Source organism: Schistocerca piceifrons, chromosome 5 (assembly GCF_021461385.2).
Source record: "Schistocerca piceifrons isolate TAMUIC-IGC-003096 chromosome 5, iqSchPice1.1, whole genome shotgun sequence".
Lineage (NCBI taxonomy): Eukaryota > Metazoa > Arthropoda > Insecta > Orthoptera > Acrididae > Schistocerca > Schistocerca piceifrons.
Window position 1 is genome coordinate 429,282,651 of NC_060142.1, and position 20,252 is coordinate 429,302,902.

The 20,252-nt window shown below is 36.1% G+C and overlaps 1 pseudogene; it reads right to left on the reverse strand.

Moving 5' to 3' along the window:
- The window catches only part of LOC124799059, a 162,169-nt pseudogene that overhangs the window by 60,730 nt on the left and 81,187 nt on the right, over positions 1-20,252 (reverse strand).

Genomic DNA, 20,252 nt, shown 5'->3' on the forward strand with positions numbered 1-20,252 from the left:
ATATTAAAAACTTGAGGAGGGCTTTTTGTGGTAGATGCTGTAGAAGGGAGAGTACTCACTGCAGGTGACCAAAATATCATGTCATCGAAGTAAAAATTGAATCTGAATGTGAAGTTATTTGGACCCAAGTAACAAGCCTAGGTGAACTCAAGTAAATCATTGGATGATTTTATTGGCCACCAAATCCTACAGCAACTGTTGAAAACTCAGTCAAAGAAATTCTCTGTTCCTTAGTGCAAAAGTATCCCAGTCCCAGAATATTAGTTAGAAATGACTTTAACATATTGAGTATAGAGTGGGACATCTATGGATTCATTGCAAGTGGTATGGAGAGACATTCTTGTAGAGTAGTTCTGAACACGATTTCCAAAAACTGGTTTAAGCAACTGGTTTGACAACCCACTTGCAATGGAAATGTTTTAGACCTGGTAGTGAATAAAAATGGCTGACCTGATCAACAGTGCCAGTATAGAGATCATGATGTCAACAGTATCATTATGGAGATCGTGATGTACAGTGAACATGATGTCATCATAGTGATGGTGGCTACTGAAGTTAATAAATCCATCAAGGAGGTTCTAGAGTATTTATGCTGGAAAGAGGAGATAACAAGTTGTTAGCACTCTACTCAGACAATGAACTGACATCATTTAATTCCAATACGACAGATGTAGAGGAATTAAGGGCAAAGTTTAAACTGATTGTAAACTGCACTTTGGAGAAGTATGTGTTGAGTAAGTGGATTAAGGATGGAGAAAACCAACCATGGTTAATTAACAACTGCACCGTTGGTTCAAAAAAAGAAACTGAAAATGTCAACACGCAAAAACTGATAGAAATTCATGTGTATATACAATGACAAATGTGCAAGGAATACAACAACTTCCACCATAATACCTAGCAAAAAGTCTTGCCAAGAACTCAAGGAAATTCTGGTCCTATATAAAATTACCAAACAGATCAAAGAATTCTATCAGTCAATCATAAACCAATCTGAGGTGGCAGTAGAAGACAGCAAAAGAAAAACTGAAGTTTTAAATTTTGCATTTAAGAAATCATCCACAGAGGAGGACAGTACAGACATACCATCATTCAACCACCACACAGAGTCCCACACAGAGTACATAGTAATAGATTTGCTGGTGCAGAGAAGCAATTGAAAGAGTTGAAAATAAATAAGCCACCAGGTCCAGACTGAATCTCAATTCAGTTTCACAGAGAAAGTGTAAAAATATAAACTTGCAAAATTACAGACTGATATCCTTAACTTCAGTTTGCTGCAGAAATCTTGAGCAATTTCAAAGTCTGAATATAATAAGTTTACTTGAGACAGAAAATCTTCTGTCCACAAATCGGCACCTGTTTAAAAAGCACTGCTCACACGAAACTCAGCTTGCCTTTTTCTTGCATGATATCTTGTGAACCATGGATAGAGGAGAATAGTCAGATTCCATTTCCTTTTATTTCTGGAAAGTATCTGAAACAATGCTCCACTACAGACAGTTAATAAAAGTCAAGCATACAGAATTCATTCTCAGATATGCAAATGTCTCAAAGTCTTCTTAAGTTACAGAACTCAGAATGTTGCACTGTATAGTGACCAAGCATCAGAAAGAAGAGTATTGTCAGGAATGTCCCAGGGAAGTGTGATAAGACTACTATTGTTCTCTATATACATAAATGATTTGATGGATAGGGTGAGCAGCAATCTGTGACTGCTTCCTGATGATGCTGTAATACAAGGGGAAATGTCATCATTGAGTGACTATAGATGGATACAGGATGATTAAGGCAAGATATCTATTTGATGTGAAGAATGACAGATTGCTCTAAACACAGAAAAATGTAAGTTAATGCAGATGAGTAGCAAAAACATTCTGTAATATTCAAATACAGTATTAATGATGTGCTGCTTGACAAAGTTCCACCAATTAACTATTTAGTCATAATATAGCAAAGCAGTATGACATGGGATGAGTATATAACGACAATAGCAAGGAAAATGAGTGAGAGACTTCTGGGGGGAGTGTAGCTCTTCTCTAAAGAAGATCATAGTTGGAACACTAGTTTGACCCATTCTTGAGTACTGTTTGAGTGTAGGGGGATTCTCACCAGGTCGGATTAACCCTTCGGTGGGCACACCTATGGCAGTTAGCTGCAAGATGTAGTTTTCTACTTGTATAACAGATAGCACTACAGTTGCGTTCATGTACAGATACACATTTGTTGTTCTCAACAGGTGTCACCACTTACTACATTTGCGCGATTCCTGCTTTCAGCAGTTTGGTCACTATTGTTGTTTGAAACACGAGTGTTGGGTTTGTGGTGTGTTTGCTGCTACACGCCTTGCGATGTAAGTATTTTCTATACTTGTGTTTTTCTTTTGCCTAAAAGCAATCTTTCTTTTATATTAGTATATAATGAATATTCAAATCAAATGAAAGTTCCCACATGCAATTTTCATTACCTTTTACAATCTAGGATATTGACTTGCTACAATATATTACTTGTATAAAAACATGTGCTTCATTAGGTTTCATAAAAGCATGGAAATGGAGGAAAAGAAGGCATTTGACAGGCACTATGTAATTGTACATCCTGAAGACTATACGAAAGTATTGCAAGAACTGTAAGAAGAAGAATTACAAGAACTATCAGATTCATGTGAATCTGAGTTGGAAGAAGAAGTTATTGAAGAAGAAAACCACAGCAGTGACTCCGAACAATCAACAGAGGAAACAGATGACCACCTGGTTAAAGAAGGAAGACAACAAACAGACGATTACCAATTTTACATAGGAAAAAATAAAGCAACTATTTCGATAAGTGAACCGCTTCCTTCTTCTTCTTCTAAAACAAGGCCAAGAACGTCCTAAAAGTTTTACCAGGTCCAAAAGCAAGTGCTGAAATTACAGAAAAAGAAACTGATGCATTTCACCTATTTATTAATGATGGGACGATTGTAAACATTGTGAAAAATACAAACCGATACATCGAGAATAGTGAAAGAGCTGAATTCAATATCCAAGAGAACGAGATTGCTGAAATACCACAAAATCAGAGATAAAGACTCTTTTAGGTGCTTTATATCTAATAGGCATAAAGAAAGGAGGACACATGAATTGATTTGAATTGCGGGATGCAGAAGGTACAGGAATGATTATTTTACAAGCTCTCTTCAGCTATAAGCACTTTTGCTTTCCAATTCCAACTCATAGGTTCAACGACCTGGGTACCCAGAATGAAAGAAAACAAAGTGACAAACTAGCACCTATTCGAGACTTCCATCAAGAGTTTGTCAACAACTGGCTTGCTCACTACAATGTCAGCAAGTTTGTCACAATTGTCGAGATGTTGCATCCTTTCGGAGGATGCTGCGGATTTGTACAGTGTATCCCCAATAAGCCAGCAAAATATGGGATCAAGATTAATGCCTTGTGTGATGCCAAAAAATTTTACACTCTGAACTTTGAAATTTACTGTGGCAAGCAAATGCCAGGACCCTACCTGAAGTCTAACAAGCCTGATGACGTTGTGCAAAGATTAGTGATACCAAGTGAGAAAACAAACAGAAATCTTATGACTGACAATTACTACAGTAGCTATCCTCTGGCTGAAAATCTCCTCGGCAAAGGTTTGACTTTTCTACAAACATTTAGATATTGCTGGGATAAATGCAAACATTATTTTCAAATTCAACAATCCTGACAATAAAGCAAGAAGACGAATTTTTTGAAACATCTTACTCTGGACCTAATGGAAGAACATTTGAATCAACAAGCATTACTTGAGGCACTTTCCCAAGGATATTCATGCTTTCTTGACCAAGTATAGACACGAAGAAGAGAAGACTAAGGAGCCAACAAAACCTGGAATTTGTTACATATGTGGCAGGCATAAAAACAACAGAACCAAAACAGTATGTATGAAATGCAAGAAAAATGTATGCAAGAAACACAGTGTCATAGATAAAAAATGTGTGCAATGTGAAAGTGAGCCACAGATGGAAGTTGACTAATTTATTCACAACCGTAAACAGGAGTGGGAGTTTATGAATGCCCCATTTCATAATGTGTTTCCTTTTTACTTTCTTTTCATGTGAATCAGTGCAATTAAGTGATATAATTAAAAGAAACATGAAGGCAATAAAAAATATTGGCTTGTTATACATTACAGTCACAATAATAGACAACTGTGAAGGCAACAAATAAATAAAAGATTATTTTTATAAAGCCATGTAATGTTATGTTATGTTTTCTCCAATAATATGTAACAAGTGATTACATAAAGATTACTTATCCTTGGGTTAAAAATGTAATACTAATTGTGGTGTAAAAGCCGCAATGCGCCTAATCATGGAAGTATGAAAGGCGTGCCCAACCAAAGGGTTAAAGGAAGACATTGAAGCAATTCAAAGACAAGCTGCTAGGTTTTTATCAGCAGGTTTGATCAAAATGCAAGTATTACAAAAATCCTCCATGAACTCAAATAGGTATCACCAAGGGAAAGACTGTGGTCTTCTCATGAAATTCTATAGAGAAAAATTTAGGGAACTGACTTTAGCACTGATTGCAGAATGATGCCACTGCTGTCAACACAGATTTTGTGTAAGGCTTGTGAAGTCACACTAAGAGAAATTAGGGCTTATATGGCAGCATATAGACAGTTGTTTTCCCCTCATTCCATTTGCAGGTGGAATAGGAAAGTAATGGCAAGAAGTGGCACAAGGTATCCTCTGCCATGCACCGTATTGTGGCTTGCACAGTATGTATGTAGGTGTAGATGAAAGTACTGACTGTGAATCAAGCATTGGATCAAGTACAATGTGCAGAAGAAAGAAGCAAGAAGGGAACAGAGACAAGGAAAGAAGCAGAAGACGAATCCAAGGTGATAAAAAGAGCACATGAGTAGAAAAGTAACAAGAGTATTGAGGTCCAGTATAAAAGAAAAAAAGAAGAGGAGCACAGGAAAAGGATGAAGAAAGGTGCACACAAGTGAAAATTAAATGAAAACATATGAAAGACTGAAAGAAAGAAAATGAAGACAATGATGACTACAGAACCAAATTAAGTGTACTGCATACACTCAAACTAACATGTATCATTTAAAAATGTAAAAATCTAGAGATACTACAGATAACAATGAGAAAATGGTTGTCATAACAGTGCACAATGTTGTAACATTTCAGTCAGTTCATAGGAAACAAAAACTTCACATTTTGAGTGTGCTGCACTGTTGTGACAAGTAGTCATGGCATAATAAGCCTTTGGGGAAATGAATTATGCCACAATGCCATAAAGACCATGCATGTTATTGGAATTATCTATGCTCTGTCTGCATTATCCCTTGTGTGTTCAACTATAATCGTGCAATCTCTTATGAGCGGAACAGTCAAATTAATTGCACGGTTTGATTGTATCTAGAACAGGGCTAGCCAATCTTTTTTACATACCGCCCACATTTATACCCCTGTTAGTATTAATTTCCTCTAACCAGCCGCTGGTTCTGCTCTACTGATGATTTTTTTAAAAAACTCATGATAATGACACTGCTTAGAATGTATATCTGCAACTGTTTAATATATACTAAAGAAAACATAATTAATTTTAATGTAATATCATAATTTCATATTCATAATACTTGAAATTATAACCTAGATCTTCCATACTCAAGACCGACATTAACACATCAGAGCCATAAGTATTTATGTTTGAAATTCATTAACAAACTCCCAGAGACAGTGAGCAATCTACCTATGAATAATTTTAAGCATACCATAGAAGTGTGGTTCAAATGTATGTCATAATATGCAACTGATGAGTTTCTGAACAGTGACACACAGGAGATATGCAGTAACCAGCTGATAACTACATTATACAATATACCTATATGTGTGTGACAGTAACGTATAAGCATTTACACATTTTTATACCAGGTACTTGAGATAAAACATAAATATATATGTTATTGTTGTAGAACATGTGATTAATTAATGCATTATTACTACTATTACTACTACTACCACTATTATTATTATTATTATTATTATTATTATAACACTATATAGTACTGCGGTATATACAATTATTTTATTATCCCCATTATTTTAGCATATGTATCTACCTGTTCTATACACATTTATGTAATTATATTTTATTGTTTCATGTATTCAACACACTGACAAAGCCAGTTGTATGGAAAATATACCAAAAGACAAATAAAGATTTATTCTATTCAGTTCTGTTCTATAAAGTAGGGAGGTAACTATACTGCATAAAATTTAAAAAGCACAAATAATAATTACTTACCAAATACTTTATGTCAAAATTGTATGAAAACCCAATGAAAATATTTTGGAAGCTCCTACTGCCTATCACCCATCATTTTGATACTCAACAGAAACCACCATCAAATACTGGAAGATAGTGTTTTTAGTACAGAGCAGACAGGTGTGTTACTATCAATAGCAATAATATTTGAAAACCTAATAAACTTACGTTAATATAAAGAAGACCAATAAAAGAACTGACTGTGATAAACGGCAGACACAGTAAATGACAGTAGCTTTTCATTTTTGTTTCACAGATAAGACTATATTAGAATGTTTTGAGATTTAGATGGCCACAGTTTCATACCTTCTACATCTATACCCTGCAAAACTCTATGAGGTGCATGGCAGAGGGTACATCCAATTGTGCCAGTTCTTAAGTTTCCTTCCAATTCCATGTACATATGGAGCAAGGAAAGAATGTTTGTTTGAATGCCTCTGTGCATGTAGTAATTATTCTAATCTTATCTTCACAATCCCTGTGTGAGCGATACATTGAGGGTTGTAGTATATCCCTAGAGTAATCATTTAAAGCAGGTTCTTGAAACTTTGTTAATAGACTTTCTCAGTATAGTTTACATTTGTCTTCAAGAGTCTGCCATTTCAGTTCCTTCAGTATCTCTGTGACACTCTTTCAAGGATTAAACAAACCTGTGGCCACTTGTGCTGTCCTTCTTTGTATATGTTCAATATCCACTGTTAGTTCCATCTGGTACAAGTCCCACACATTTGAGCAATATTCTAGGGTGGGTCACATGAGTGATATGCAAGCAATTAACTAATGACTGAACCTATGTGATCACTCCCTTTCATATCCCTACAAAGTGTTACACCAAGGTATTCGTACAACTTGGCCGATTCCAAAACTGACTCATTGATGTTACACTCATAGGATACTACATTTTATCATTTGGCGAAGTGCAAAATTTTACATTTCTGAACATTTAGAGCAAATTGCCAATCTTTGCACCATATTGAAATCTTTTCAAAATCTGACTGAATATTTATGCAGCTTCTCTCAGGTAGCACTTCTCTATAGATAAATGCACCACCTACAAAAAGCCTGATTTTACATTAATATTATCTGCAAGGTCATTAATATACAACATGAACAGCAAGGGTCCCAACACACTTCCTGGGGCATACCCAAAGTTACTTCTACATCTGACGATGACTCTCCATCCAAGATAACAGGCTGTGTCTTCCTACCAAAAAGTCCTCAATTCAGTCACAAATCGCACTTGATACCCCAAGCAATTGTACTTTTGACAATAAGCAAAGATGCGGTACTGAGTCAAATACTTTTTGGAAATCAAGAAAGACTGCATCGACCTGGTTGCCTTGATCCAGTTTTCAGTATGTCCTGTGAGAAAAGTGTGGATTGGGTTTCACATGATTGATATTTTGAAAACCATGCTGGTTAGCATTGAGGAGGACAATCTGTTCAAGATACCTCATTATGTTTGAGCTGTGCCTTCTTCCAAGCACTAGGCATGGTTTTTTGTTTGAGGATCTACGACAGATTATAATGAAAGAGGGGCTAACTCATCCACAAATTCAGTATAGAATCTGACAGAGATTCTATCAGGACCTGGAGCTTTGTTCAATTTTAATGATTTCAGCTATTTCTCAACACCACTGACACTAATATTTATTTCATTCATCTGTTCAGTGGTATGAGGATTAAATGTGGGGAATTCTTCTGGGTTTTCCTTTGTAAAGGAACATTTGAAAATGCTTTGCTACCCTCAATTACAGTCACTCTCTCATTCGCTAGGGACTGGACACTAACTCTGATGCCACAAACAGCCTTTACATACAACCAGAATTGCTTTGGTTTCTGTGAAAGATCACTTGACAATATTCTGCTATGGTAATCATTGAAGGAGTCACACATCGCTCTCTTGACAGCCAAATGTTTTTCATTCAGCATCTCTCTAGCTAAAGCTCAACATGTTGTTTTGAACCTATTATGCAGTAATCTCTTTGTCTTTAGAAGTTTCTTTACAGTGACTGTAAACCTTGGAGGTCCCCTCTCATTATTAACTGTTCTGCTGGGTACATATATATCCAGTGCATGGTCAACTATTCTTTTAAACTTGAGCTAGAGTTCCTCTACATGTTTCCGACCTGAGCTGAAAGTTTCAAGTTCCTCACTGAAATATGACATTACTGATTTTTTAGCTAATTTACTGAACATATATATATTTATACTTGTTTTAGTTGTCCTTTGTACTTTGATACTCATTGTTGCCATGGACATTCTAAAAGAGATCACACCTATTTGTTGCCATTCGATCCAATATATTTCCATCATGAGTAGTGTTCCTAATTATCTGTTCTAGTTGGTTTTCAGAGAAGGCATTTAGTAGAGTTTTACAGGATGTCTTATCATGTCCACCACTAACAAAACTGTAATTTTCCCTATATCTCTGTTGGATGATTAAAGACTCCACCAATGATTACAGTATGATTGGGGAACTTATGCACAAGTGAATTGAGGTTTTCTCTGAAGTTTTCAGTTACATCAGGAGATGATTCTGGTGGGTGATAGAAGGATCCAATTACCATTTTATGTCCACCCCTGATACTGAATCTTGTCCAAATAGTTTCACATGCACCTTCAATTCGTATCTAAGTGGATTTCAGATTTTTGTCTACTGTGAAAAATACATCACCTCCATTTCTCATTTGCTTCGATATACGCTTAAATTTCCCCCAAGAATCTCACTGCTATCAATTTCAGGCTTCAAATAATCAAGTAATAAGTAGAAATTATGGTTTTTCAATATTTGGAAACTCATCATCTACATATCTACTATGACACTGTATTAATGTGAGGGTGTCCAGATACCACAAGACCTCACATAACCACCACCTTCACTACTCAAGAGCAATGAAGTATGAAGCCATTTCTATCAGTTGTAATACATGTTCCATATTACGAAAGTATGTAGGCCTATGAACCAGTCTTTCAACTTTTTACAGCAGCATTAACTGAAACTGGTAATTGTGTGGTACTTAGTCTTAAATATTGTCTTACTTTTTGGATTTATTGCTTCTTCCATTGACATAGCCATAAATCTGCTCTGGAGAATGTCTGATGCATCAGACAAGAATGAAACAGACTTGAGAGGCATGTCAAAATTATTTACAGTTTCCTTTTGTTTTTTCCACAAATTAACTAGCCAGTTGCTTGTTTGTTGCAAGAGTACATTATTTTCCCCTTCATATGTGCAGGTTGCATCAGTGAAGTTGCGAATATCTCCAAGTCCAGATACTGAAATGTAAAATCATTTTTTTTTTTTTTTGTCATAAGCTACACAGCTTGTGATGTACAGCAATAAATATTGTGACATTTATTCCTATTGCAATAATATAATACAAATAGCAGGATTTTACCTTTCAGGTAGCCATATTTTCCACAAATATCTATACACCGTTTAATGGCATCTCCCACCATCCAACTTGCTAAAGGTTTGGTAGCAGATGAAAGAGCATGAATTTCTGGACCCATTTTTGCCTGGAACAAAGGATATATTACACAAACTCAATTCGTTTTCAAATGAAGCAGGAGATGCAACATTTTGTGTAGGTAGGTATAAGACAAATATGAGCGCGAATCTTCTAGGAATTGTTTTTAATTTTGTCTAAAATGTTTCACACAAAAGTTAGAACACCTTTGACATGAGCATCATTTACATGTACATACATAGTTTTCAAACCACTGTGATGCACATTTTGGATGGTTCATAGCATTTCTTACTGCTCTAGTTGAATATGAAGCATATTGTAATTAATCTACTCTGGTCTCCGTATCCCTATGGAAGCAATACTTAGTGGCTGAAGTATATTTCTAGATTCTTCACTTAATACTGGTTTCTGTAAGTTTTTACTATTATGCTCTCCCATGGATCAAACAAGCATTAATGCTGCTCTTGTCTGAACACATCAAATATTCCCTTTCAGTTCTACTTTGTATGGGTCTTATACAACTGAGAACTATCCTAAGATTTGTGTCCCCATTTGAAATTCTAGATTCTAATATTTTACTGTTTGTGTCACTTTTCCATAATCTTTCACTGAATGTGTCAGTACTTACGGGAATAGCAACATTGCTAACCAGTGTGAGTAAGTGTGTGTACTCTGGTGTGCCTTTGTCATATCCAGTTGATCTGAGTGTACTTATGTCAATAAAACTGTTATTACTTTATATGTGAATTGTTCATTCGATATTCTACACATGTGTGTATTGGGGTTTCTATAGGCATATCATGTTTTATTGGGTATTTCCAAATATTTGCAAGTGCTTTGACAAATTTGTGCTATATGGTAAATTGTAAACTTAAGTTGTGCATTTTAGAAACTTTTGACAACAGTATCCTCATTCAGAAACAATCATTGCCTAATTTTGTTATACAATTACAGGAAAAAAAGGTACATCTTCGAGAATTTTTGAACAATTGCAGACATATACTTTTGAGAATTTTTGTAAGTTACAATTGTTGTGCTTAGATTACTACATAGCAAATCAGTATTTATGATTTCCGGTTACTGTTCAAGAAATGGTTCACCCCAAATTTCAGTATACATATATGTGTGAATAAACATACATTTTTGAGAATTTTTGGTGCATAATATTTTTTAGGAAATCAGTGTTTTTGATTTAGTTACTGTATCACATATTATAACTAACATATCATGTTACATTTAGCTTTTGCTTTCAAGAGGATCAAAAATTTGTGAATACAAGTTGTACTGCAAAATGTATAAATCCAATTTGTAGTGATCACAAAGCTGAAACTGTTACCCTCCCAACCTACTTACTGCCTATTCAGAACTGTAAAAGACCAGTGACAGCAAGAAGGTTCCTGTTATCAGGGGAAAGATGGGAAGAAGTTTTGCAAATGAAAAAGTCTGTGAAGTTAGCTAGCAACTTCAGTGATTATTTGAATTCCTTTCCCTCTTAAAACACAAGTAATAAGAGTCACAGTTCCAAAAGCCAACAAATGGATACCAAATGGCATCAAACTCTCAACTGCAAGGCAAAGAGAATTGCTCAAACAATGGACAACCAATAACATACCCCCTTCTCCTGAACAGTTGCATTCTGAAATACATTCAGACCCACAGCAGACTGATATTCCAAGGAAAAATGGCCAATGATAAGTTCCTAACAGCCAAGGAGTATGGAAAATAATAAAGTAGGGAGCAAATAAAATGTTCTCTAAGATGAAAAATGTCACTCTGAACCATGAGAACAAGTGTGTTATTGATCCTCAATATACAGCAGATCTTTTCAGGTGTTGCTATGTAGGTATCACAAATAATTGCAGAGTAAGTGACAAAAATGATAGTAGAAACAAACAGAAGAACAAACTACACTCCTGTTCCTCATCAATCTACATGTATGACACACCTCAAATGCAATTGTCCATGTTCCATCAACTTGTATTTCATATTACATCCTAAGGCAATATCTTTCAGATATAGTCAATTGGTGCTCTGTGACAGCCACACTTCTGGAACATCTAAAAATTTCTAAAATGGTCCCTACTTATAACAAAGGAGACAAATCAAATATAGAGAACTATTGGAATTGCCTTACTGTCTGGCTTTAGTAAAATCATAGAAAAAGTGATGTATTTGAGGTTAATGAAATTTTTAGACAAAAACAAAATTTTCACTGATACTCAGCATGGATTCAGAAAAAATAAATTGAAAACTAGTGTGTTCTAATAAAAAAATACTACTAGCATTTTTTTAGACTTACATAAAGCCTTTGACATAGTTGACTACAATATACTGCTGGTGAAGCTCCAAGAATATGGCATCAGAGTGAAACATTACATGTTGGTATACACCCATCTAATATGTTTTCTGCTCCCCCTCCCCCCCCCCCCCCCCCCAAAAAAAAAAAAAATTCACTATTTCATTCTATATCTAATGCAGTGCACATGAAATGTATCATATGTACAGGAATACATAATCCTGTTTTTCCTGCAAAATCTCATCTAAACTTATACTCAGTTGTTTATATTTATGTTCATGAGTATAATGATGAAGTTGGTATTACTGGAAGAATGCATAATTAAAAGTGTCATCTAATGAAAGTGTGATAACATCATAAAATAAGAAAAACACTATGAACAAAACAGCAGCAGAGGAGACGTTTCTTTTGAAAGCAGACACTCCCAACTCTCTGAGAACATACTTAGAATTATCTGAAATTAATTAATTTAAAAGATAATTCAATAAAAAGTTCAGATCCTTCAAATTTCCATCACCTTTTTTGCTTCAATGATTTTACTGCAGTGTTTTTTGGTCAGGCAATCTTGCTCATCACTCAGTTCAGTCATTAACTAAGATTTTGAATAATTTAGAGTCATAAAATATTTATTGCAAGATGAATGACATACTCATAAATAGGGGATTTCAAATGATGCATAATGATAATTTTCCGTATATTTTTTTGGATTATTAACGTGAAACATTTTTCATAAAACAAATAACAGTAAAGTCTTTAAGTTCATGCCAAACAGTAGATTTGAGCTTAACAGAATTTTAAAGCATTATGTAATTTTGGAATTCAGACAATGTTCTTACACCTGCCTTTATATAGCAGCCCCTGCTGCAAAGTCTGCAGTCAGTAGGTTGCAAGCATTTGGGAAACATCTCAGTGCTAGCACAAAAAATGTCCACATCCAACCAGTACTCCACTAACATCTGTATGTCGGATCATATTAGACTGGCGCATGGATAACATAGATATATATTGGTTTGTATTAAGAGTGTGTGACCAGTGAGCAGTCTGTTGGCTCATGGGAAAGTCTGAATATGTGATGTTCACAATTTAGTGGCAGTTAAAGTGAAATTCTGTGCCTTGGTAAAATACATGCAATAACTGTGTCTGTAAAGAGTATAAAACTGTGTATTACCTAGGTGTTTGAAAATCTCTGGCAAACTAGCAAATGCTCAATACTAGTAAATGCTCAATACTGTTGATCTGCAGACATTAAATATGTGTCAATGTTTTAAACTTTTGTGACAATACTTCAAGCCATTTTGTGTCCATCGTTAAAGTTGTGTTTCTGTCATACACATATTTTGCCACTGTGAACTTTAACTAAACCTGTAATGTTCATCAATATTTAGGTGATTCTCTTGCCTTATGTGCTAAAAAAGGAGGAGATATGCTTTCATTTACCTGTGTAAACTGTGAATTGTGTAACCAGAACTGGCCACCAACTAGGGTATAGTGCAAGGGTAAACCACCTTTACGTCTTATTTTGTGTCCATTCTACATCATTTGGATCTGTCCTACGTGGCATCGGATTTCAGGATATCATTTCAGTTCTACTAGATATGAGATTTCATGATTCTTCAAAACTAAGTGCAGCTACAAACTACAAGTAAGTGAAACACTGCAAGAAGTGCTTTGCTAATTGGTTCATGTCATACTTGACAAACAGGAAACAGAAAATATAAGAAAAACAAGAACTGAAGGAAAATACTAGGACATGTTTCCAATGGCTGCTCGTGCAAAACTATACCAACGTGCTACAATGTGGTGGCCGATAGCCTTTTGACTTAGACTGGTGGTAATTGTAATTAAATTTAATAAATTACTTTTATTATATAAATTGAACTGTTATTTTTAAATTTTCTAATGAATACTTTGATATTATGAGCTTTTCCCCCTCCCCCCAGCAGGAATCAAACATGGCTCTACAAATTACCAGCTGTGCTGTAGACTGCGTGCCAACATTGCCATCACAACAGACAGTCCTTAAAAAAGTTCTCATACTCTATGCTTGCACAATACAATACACACAATTTCAAAGAAAAATACTGACTTGGTGCTGTGTGCAACATAGCACTAGTAGTACAGGAAGAGATGATGTCAAATCAGAGCATGTGCAGTAGAAAAGAAACAACTGTGTTGCTTCTCTGAGTTGATCAAATTGCAGCCGACTGTCTTTTCTACACAAAACACTGGTTACTAGTTATCACAGAGAGAATGTTGCAAAATATATTTTTGTTAATTTTTTTTGCTTACCAGCATGCATTCAAAGAGAAATGGCATAATTTTAGTGTGATTTCCTGCTCACATGTGAAGGGAGATGGTGTAATTTTAGAACAATTTCTGGCTCACTTATGAAGTGAAATTGCATAATTTTAGCGCAATATTTACAGTGTGCTGCAGTGCATCAGCATGTCATAACTGGCCACCGCTGCGTGTATCTCAGCTGCAGAAATTCTAAAAAAAGGAGTTCCTTGAGGATTGATTCTTGGACAAATCATCTTTCTCTTATATATAAGTGATCTAGACCTGAATACTGAGTCACAACAAATAGTTCTTCTGCAGATGGCACAACAAGCATCCTTATTACGGAAAACACCCGCAGTCAACTACAAGCAGCTGTAAATGAAGCTACAGCACAAAAAATTGGATGGTTTGTGGGTGATATGCTACTGTCAAACACCAAAGAAACAACATTCCTACATTTCTATTTAAATGGTGATGCATGCAACACCAATGTGACCATAAACTCTAGTAAAATTACATCTTCATTAGAAACAAAAATTTTAGGCATTAGCTTCAAAATGACTTCAAACGGTATACACATTCATGTTGAAGAGGCTGTTTTGCCAGTCATTGAGAGTATGGAGTGTAATCAACTTCAGATTGTGGTGCAGTTTGGAATAAATGATGCCTGTCATCTAGGCTCCAAGGTTGTACTTGGATCATTCCAATGACTGGCAGAGAAACTTGAGAAGACCAGTCCTGCACATGAATTTTCAACAAAGCTAACAATTTGCAGTATTGCCCCAGAATTCATTGGGTCACCATTCATCCAGTCAAGATAACAACAGCTGTAGGGGACCCAGAACTGTCAATTTAAGATTCAGTATTAAAATCCTAGAGATGAACTGCCAAAGCATTTACAACAAAGTTCAAAGGTTTGAAACATTTTTAAAAATCCATGGAGCTCTCATTATATTAGGTACAGAAAGCTGGTTAAAACCTGAAATTGATAGCACTGAGATATTTAGGGAAAATTTAAGTGTGCATTGAAAGAATGCACAAATCATAAATGGAGGTGGTTTGTTAGTTGCAGTGCTTAAGGAACTCAAACCCACCAAGGTAGAAATTGAAACTGCATGTGAGACTGTCTAAGGAATACTCAGTATCAAGGATAGTTATACATTTATAATTAGATCTTTCTATTGACCACTAGAGTCATCTCCAGATGTAGCCAAAAACTTAAGAGAAAATTTAAATTCACTATCTTGTAATTTCATCAGTGATACTGTCATCACTGGAGGAGACTTTAATCATCCAACAATCAACTGGGGAAAATACAGTTTTCTAAGTTGTGAGTATGACATGATATCGTGTGAAACATCACAGTGTGTTCTCTGACAACTGTCTAGGTCAGACAGTTCAGAAGCTACTCTTGGTGGAAATATATTTGATCTAATAGCAACAAACAGACTGCACTGGATGCTGTAGTCGAGCAGCTCTAAGCACTTCAGTCTGGAACTGCGCTGCTGCTACAGTCGCAGGTTCGAATCCTGCCTTGGGCATGGATATGTGTGATGTCCTTAGGTTCGTTAGGTTTAAGTAGTTCTAAGTCTAGGGGACTGATGGCCTCAGACATTAAGTCCCATAGTGCATAGAGCCATTTTGAACAAACAGACATAAACTCTTTGAGAATGTCTACATAGAAATTGATATCAGTGGACTGGAGGCAGCTGTAACAACAATGATTACCAAAATACAAAGTTTTATATTTTCAGCAAAGTAGCTAAGGAAGCAGCACTGGTGTGTCTGAGTAAGGAAGCCACAACATCTACATGATTACTCTGCTGTTCACAATAAAGTGCCTGGCAGAGGGTTCAATGAACCACCTTCAAGCTGTGTCTCTACCATTCCACTCTCAAATGGCAAGCGGGAAAAACGAGCACTTAAATTTTTCTGTGTGATCCCTGATTTCTTTTATTCTATCATGATGATCATTTCTCCCTTTGTAGGTGGGTGCCAACACAATGTTTTCAGAATCAGAGGAGAAAAATGGTGATTGAAATTTCAGGAGAAGATCCTGTCGCAACAAAAAATGCCTTTGTGTTAATGATTGCCATTCCAATTCGTGTATCATGTCTGTGACACTATCTCCCCTATTTCACGGTAATACAAAATGAGCTGCCCTTATTTGTACTTTTTCGATGTCATCCGTCAGTCCCACCTGATGCAGATCCCACACTGCACTGCAAACTCCAGAATAGGGCAGACAAGTGTGGTGTAAGCAGTCTCTTTTATAGATCTGTTGCACCTTCTAAGTGTTCCGCCAATGAATCACAGTCTTTGGTTTGCTCTACCCACAATATTATCTATGTGATCGTTTACCCACAATATTATCTATGTGATCGTTCCAATTTAGGTTATTTGTAATTTTAATCCCTAAGTAATTATCTGAATTTACAGCCCACAGATTTGTGTGACTTATCACACAATTGAAATTTAGCTGATTTCTTTTAGTACTCATGTGAATAGCTTCACACTTTTCTTTATTCAGGGTCAATTGCCACTTTTTGCACCATACAGATATCTTATCTAAAGCATTTTGCAAGTCGTTTTGATCATCTGATGACTTTACAAGACAGTAAATGACAGCATCATCTGCAAACAATCTAAGACAACTACTCTGATTGTCTCCTATGTCATTAATATAGATCAGGAACAATAGAGGGCCTATAACACTTCCTTGGGGAATGCCGGATATTACTTCTGTTTTACTCTATGACTTTCCATCTATTACTACGAACTGTGACCTTTCTGACAGTAAATCAAAAATCCAGTTGCACAACAGTTATTATGTGTGGAGAGGAGCAAGTAGAAGGTCTGTGCCACAAGTTTAGAAGAATAGTTAGCCATACATTTACCTAATGAAATGTATCATGATGGGAGAGATACTTCGTGGTACAAGGTCACTGTAAATAAACTTCGAGATAAACAGAGACTAGTGAGTAGTAGGTGTAAAACAAAACATGGGGCTAGAGATATGGAGATGCTGAATGAAACACATTTGGCTGTCAACAATGCAACGTGTGAAGCCTTCAGTGACTACTGTAGCAGAATATTATATAAGAATCTCTCACAAAACACATAGAAATTCTCATCATATGTAAAGGCTGTTAATGATAACAAAGTTAATGTTCAGACACTCATGGATGAGACAGGGATGGAAACAGAGGGTAGCAAAGTAAGAGTAGAAATGCTGCACTCAGGAGTATTTTCCCCAATATAATACTCACACCACTCCAAAGATGAGTAATTTGGATATTAGTCAAGATAGAAAGAAACTAAAGATGTTACCTGCCAGTTGGCATTGACTAAATTGACGGGGAAAGTAAAAAACTGTGCCATTCAAACAGTGGTCATCACAACTGCACAGAGTACCCCAGCACACTTCCCATCAGACTCAATTTCTCAATTTATCCACACACTGGTAATGTAGTGTCCCTAGCCCATAATTCTCATTACTTGCAAAATTTTGTTGATTCCCAGAAGAGTTTAAGCCTGGTGTAGATTTGCACTGAAGGGATCATTCGCTCACCTTGTCTTCATTATATATGTGCATCTGTTCTTTCAGCCACCATTTTTATCATGCAGCCACTGTGAATCAGGACACAAAGCAATTAAAGAGAAAAGCTGTCAGTGTATAATGATTAAATCAATGGGGAAAGCTGAAAATTTGTGCCAGACTAGGGTTCAAACCTGGGTCCCCTGCTTACCAGGCAGATGCAATGATCACCGCACCATCCAGACACAGTGGACGTCGCAATTACATAGACTACCCTAACACATATCTCATCAGACCCAAATTCTCAACTTACCCACATGCTATTATTGTAATGCCTCTTGCCTGTTATCCTCTTTATTTATGGCATTTCGCCAATTCCCATGATAGTTTGGGCATGGTGCGCATCTGCACTGAAGGGATTATTGGTCATCCTTGCCTTAAGTATATACCTGGAGTCTGTTTTTTTACTTTGCTGAATTAGTAAAAACTGAACAAAACTCCAGGGCTCAATGGAAGTTCTAGCAGATTCTGTACTGAATTTGCGGCTGAGTTAGTTCCTCTTGTAACTATAATCTGCTGTAGATCCCCTGAACAAAAAACCATGCCCAGTAATTGGAAAAAAGTACATATCACACGTGTCTACAAGAATCGTAGCATGGTAGCATATTGGTCCACAAAACTACCATCTGATATCCCTGACATCAAATTGTGGAATCTTAGAACATAATCTGAGCTCAAATGTACTGATGTATCTTGAACAGAATGACCTCCTCTATGGCAACAAGCATGGATTCTGAAAATATCAATCAGGTATCCCTGACATCAAATTGTGGAATCTTAGAACATAATCTGAGCTCAAATGTACTGATGTATCTTGAACAGAATGACCTCCTCTATGGCAACCAGCATGGATTCTGAAAACATCAATCAGGTGAAACCCAACTCACACTTTTATCATATGATTTCATGAAAGTCATGTATGGAGGTGGTCAATTAGATGCAGTATTTCTCAATTTCCAAAAAGCTTTTGATTCTGTGCATACTTACACTTATTATTAAAAGTATGATTATAGGGTATCAAGTGAAATTTGTGGCTGGATTCTGAATTTTTTGGTAAGGAGAATGCAGAGAATGGAGAGCTATCAGCAGATGTGGAACTTCCAATGTGCCCCAGAGAAATGTGCTGAGCTGCTTGATGTTCATGTGGTATATTAGTGTCCATGCAGATAACATTAATAGTAACCTCAGAATTTTTGCAGTTATTTACAATGACATAGTGTCTGAAAAAAAATGCACAAATATTCAACTGAAATCTTGATAAAATCCCAAAGTGATGCAAAGATTGATAACTTGCTTTAAATGTTCAATAATGTAAAACTGTGCACTTCAAAAAACAAAAACACATAATATCCTATAACTATAGTGTCAATGTGTCACAGCCGGAATTCATCGACTCACACAAATAGCTGAGTTTAACACTTTGTAGGGATATCTTATCTTACATCAATATTCCACAAGCCACCTGATGGTGTGCAGTGGAGGGCACTTCTGGTACCACTTAACTGATTCCCCTTTTCTTTTTCTGCTTGTGAATGGTATGTGGGGTGAAGTAATATGTTGTTCAACTCCTAAGAGAAAGCACTCGCTCGAAATTTCAATAGTAAACCTCTCCATGATGTACGACACCTCTCTTGTAGTGTCTGGCACTAGAGTTTGCTGAGCACCTCTTAACGTTCTTGTGTCAATCAAACAAACCTGTGACAAAATATGCCTCTCTTTGTTCGATCTACTCCATTTTTCCTATCAGTTCTAGCTGGTTAGGGTCCCAGACTGATGAACAGTACTCAAGTATCAGTTAGATAAGCACCTTGTAAGCCACTTCTTTCATGGATGAGCTACATTCCCTTAATAGTCTTCATAGGAATTTCAGTCTGGCATCTGCTTTTCCTGTTACTTGTTTTGTGTAGTCTTTCCACTTAAGGTTGCTCTGGATAGTTACTCATAGATATTTTATGGTCAATACTGCTTCCAGCAATTTGTCATAAAGAATGTAGTTGTACAGTAATGGATTTCTTTTCCTGTTTATCCGTAATGTGTTACACTCATTGACATGCAGAATAACTGCTAGTGCTTGCGCCCTTTATTGAACCTCCATAGGTCATTCCATAAATAAATATTGCCTTCTGGCATTGCTACTTTCTTACAGACAACTGAATCAACTGCAAACAGTCTTAAAGAGGTTTTGACACTTTCTACTAGGTAATTTATATACAGATAGTATTATGAAAATGATAGATTGCTATTTACTATGTAGAGATGTTGAGTCACAGATAGCC